Source organism: Pteropus alecto, unplaced genomic scaffold, assembly GCF_000325575.1.
Source record: "Pteropus alecto unplaced genomic scaffold, ASM32557v1 scaffold155, whole genome shotgun sequence".
In the NCBI taxonomy this organism is placed as follows: domain Eukaryota; kingdom Metazoa; phylum Chordata; class Mammalia; order Chiroptera; family Pteropodidae; genus Pteropus; species Pteropus alecto.
The window spans coordinates 20,352,286-20,356,817 of NW_006438113.1; the positions used below are offsets into that span (position 1 = coordinate 20,352,286).

Below are 4,532 nucleotides of genomic sequence, written 5' to 3' on the forward strand. Positions count from 1 at the left end.
TGACTATGGAAACCAAGACGTAGCTCTTAACATGTGTTGAAGACAGGAGAGCGCAAACAAGAATAGCAACACAAAGAACTTACAGACAATATAAGTTATGGCTGCTCTCAGAATTCACGGAAGTATTCCTCTGCGACCTTCACTGATATCTGCTCTTTACTATTTCCTTCCTTTTACTTACTCGCTTTTTTCCTTTTCTATCTTCTTCAAGTAGAAGCTTAGGTAATTGATTTTAGATCTTTTTTCTTTCCCAACACAAGCTTTCAAAGCCATACATTTCCTGCATGCCACTAATTTCGGTATGTTTTGTTTTCATTCACTTAAAAATATTTTCTAATTTACTTTGCGATTTATTTCTTTATCTGTAAGTTCATTAGAAATATGTGACTTAATTTCCAAGTCACATTTGTGGATTTTCCAGGTATCTTTTTTTTTGGTTATTGATTTCTAATTCAATTCATGTACAAATTTCTAGCTTAGTTTCAAAATTTTCTTTTTTTCCGAGAAGGCTTTATTACACACAGAGGGGATGGGGCTTAGTCCTTCTTGGCGGCTGTCTTCCTCATAGATGCAAGATTGCCCAGCACCTCTCTCTTCTTTTGGCACATGTATGTCCCCACCCTTTTCTTGATGAACTTCAAGGGCCTGCTTGTCCTTAGAGACCTTGAGCACCTCCATAGCATGCCACGCATAGGGGGCAAAGCCCACACCTCTCAGATCATGTCCCCCACAACCTCAATGTGCTTGGAGAGGCGCCCGTGGTGGCGGCTGGGCCTCAGGTTGCTCATGTTCTCAGTGACCTTGTGGCCCTTGTTGAGGCCCATGGCCATGGGGTAGCACCGAGCCATGGCTGCTGCTCCTCAATGGCTGCGCAGCAAAAGGACAAAACCGCGCGAGCTCTGGTATATCTCATTTTCAAAATCTTTTAAATCAGCTGGTTTATTTTATGGCCCAGAGCAGAGTCTATCTTGTTAAATGTTCGATGTGCACTTTCAAAGAAAGTGAATTCTCCTGTAATTGGTGAAGTGTTCCATAGACGGGTAAACTAGGCTGATAGCATTGCCTTCTAAACCCCTATTGATGTTTTTATTTACTTGTTCTAACAATAACGAAGTTTTTAAATCACTATTGTGGATTTGTCGATTTGTTCTTCCAGTTCTGCCACTTATTTGTATATCTGTTATTAAGTCCATACTCATTTAGGATTATTAAGTTTTCCTGATAAATTGACTTGTTTATTATTAAAAATTCCTCTTTATCCCTTGTAATGACTCTTTGAATTCATTTCCCCCTTTTCTGCCTTGTTTCAGATTTGAGTATGTTTTATGGTTTTATCACCACTGTTGGCTTATTAACTCCACATTTTGTTTTTATATTTTAGGCTGGCTCTATAATTTATGAATGCATCTTTAACTTATCATAGTCTATCTTTAAATATCATACCATTTCACAGATAATGTTAAAACCTTAGAGCAGTATATTTTTAAATGCCCATTGAATTCTCTGATCTATTGCTGTAAATCATTTTACTTCTACATGAATTATAAACTCCACAATACATTTTTGTGTATTTTGCTTTGAACATTAAGTTCTCATTAAAGAAATTTGAAATGAGTAGGAAAAAAAAGAGTCATATATATCTCTTCAAATATTTACCATCATCAACCTTTTTCATTCTTTTGTATAGATCCAAAGTTTATCTGGCATATTATTTCAGCATGAAGAATATGCTTTAACATTTCTTATACTTAAAGCTTTCTAGCAAATATGCTTACCTCTGGTTTTTCTGAAAAAGTCTTCATTTTACCTTCATTTGTAAAGGATATTTTAGGTGAATATAGAATTCTAGGTTGACAGTGTTTCATTTCCACACTTTAAAGATGTTATACCATTGTCCTCTTTGGCTTTACTTTCCTCACAAAATGTCAGTGATTTTCTTATCATTATTTCCTTTATGTAGTATGTTTCTGTTCTCTGGTTGCTTTTAAGATTTCTCTTTATAACTGATTTTCCCCAATTTGATTATAATGTGCTTTGAGATATGTGTGTGTGTGTGCGTGTGTGTGTGCATTTTGAATGGTGTCCATTTAGCTTCTTAAATCTGCAGTTTAATAGGTATCATTCAAACACGGAACATTTTGTCCATTGTTTCTTCAAAATATTTTTGTTCTCTCCCTCCTTTCTTTCCTTCTGAAACTCTGTAGTTCTGTTAGACCACTTATAGTTGGCCCATATGTTCTGAATCTCTGTTTGCTGTTTATTCTTTCTCTCTGTGCTTCAGATAATTTCTGTTACTATGTCTTCACATTCATTTGTCTTTTCTTCTTCTAATATAGCATTCATACATCCAGTGAAATTTTCATTTCAGATATTTTTCACCTTTAAAAGTCTTATTTATTTCTCCTTTATGCCTTCTATTCATTATTTCGCCATGCCCCATGTTTCTTTTAAATACTTAGGCATATTGAGCATATTTATAATGGATGTTTTAACATACTCATCTGGTAATTTCATCATTTCTGTCATCTTTTTGCCTATTAATTTTTACTATTATTTTTTAATTTGGATTTTTACTTCTATAGAACCATCTCCCCTCACCCCACCCCCCACACACAAACATAGAGAAACACACCCTCAAAAAAGAGAGCTTGTAGAGCAATGCCCAGCTATGGGAAGCAGAAAGGGCAGAGAATTCAAGATACAGAGAAGTAAATGTATGCATTAATGTGATAGTATAGGCCTTCCAGCTCATATCTCAAGAGCAGATAGAAAACCATTACCTTATTGTACTTTTGGCCCATTAATGAGTCCTGTATCTCTTCACATATGTAACCTATGAACACCATCAACTGGGGTCCTTGCAGTCAGAGAGTGGTTCCATGTAGGGATTTAGTTACTTATTTTCATGGTCCACACTCTCATCAATTTATCCTTCATGATTTGCTCTAAAATGCCTCTTGTGCCAGAATTGAGAATGAGAAATTTCTTGACCAGGTGTTTACATTCCATGGACAAGCGGAAGGAACTATGATATATTCTGCTCTTTGCCCATTCCCACAGCTTCTCAAAGTTCTGTGCATCACAGGCAGGAATCCACTCACTCATGTATACAAGATGACTCTCAGGATCCACACATCCACCTCATGTCCATTGTGTTTTTGATCCTGGAAGAGTTCTGGGGCAGTATCAGGAAGGATGCCACAGAACGTACCCCATTTATTGCCAAAGGTGAATTCATTCCTGAAGCAAAGGTCTGCAATCTTGATGCTTATGTCAGCATCCAGAGCAAGTTGCGGGCCTTTGACTTCCTATGAGCCATACATTTCTAGTGTCAGTACTATACAGCAGACACAAATAGAATTTGCCTCGGACCTCTTTTTCTTACATCCTGAAGAAGAGTTCTCTTGAGCCTCATCAATGAACTTCACAGCCACCTCTTTTCCAGTCAGGATGTCTAAACCGATTTAACCTTAGCTAATTTACCATTGCTGATGATCTCAAGGAGTCAGTAGTTGCCAATATGGATCTACATTTTTCTGTATTTTGCTTTGAACATTAAGATCTCAAGGAGTCAGTAGTTGCCAATATGGATCTCCTCCCCAGCAGAGATGGCTAACAGGCCCTGCAGCATGATGGACTTACTGTGAAGTTAGAGTCGAAGTACCCCAAAGAAAGCTTAAAATCAAGAAAAGTTTATGAGTTTTATCCCATTCACTTAAAAAGAAAATCACTTCTAAGGCCCACCTAACAAACTGATCTTTTAATAGCATCAAAACACAATGCCAGACAGAAAAAATAATACAAACTATTTTTAACGAGGAAAAATAGAAAAAGAAAGAAAGAAAAAATGACGAAGGAAAAAATTAAAGAACAAATGAGAAAATAAAAAAGTAAATGAAAACTAGAAAAAATTAATAACAAACAGATAGGTTTTTAAAAATCCACAATGCCAAGAAAGCTAATTTGGTCAAAGTCCCTCAAGTTGCTGAAAACCATCTTCCTGGACTAGAAAGATCACAAATTGAGGCCCAGCCAAAGATTTACATGGAAGCCTGAAAATCCATAGCAATGGCTCCTTATGAATTCATATCAAGAAATTGCTGGAGATAATCCACAGAGTTGTGCTCACTTTTTGGCCTATGAATGCTTTACTCCTTTAAAAAATTATTGAGGATCTGAAAGAACTTTGTATGTGTGTACATGAGGGCGAGGGGCGGGGGGCGGGGGCGGAGGACACTGCTACCTATATTTAACTTTTTAGAAATAAAACCTGTAGGATGATTCAGTGGCCTTTCCATTTCTAATTTGAAAAGCTGTGAAATTTTTGGCTTTTGAAGAATTCATGTCTATGATATAAAAATTCAATTTCTTTGCTTTTTAAACTGAAAAATTGTTCTCAAAATGATGCCGCAACTTAACTGGCATCATACTATGCAAATATATTGTGACTGTTATTATTTTGAACAAACAGTTATCGGTTATGGTAATTAAGAGTAAGAATATGTTCTATTGCATTAGATGCAATAAGGTAT

The 4,532-nt window shown here is 36.2% G+C and overlaps 1 pseudogene; it reads right to left on the bottom strand.

Annotated features, from left to right (window-relative positions):
* Window positions 1–536: 536 nt before the first annotated feature.
* Window positions 537–848, bottom strand: LOC102884841 (annotated as a pseudogene).
* Between the last annotated feature and the right edge of the window lie 3,684 nt (window positions 849–4,532).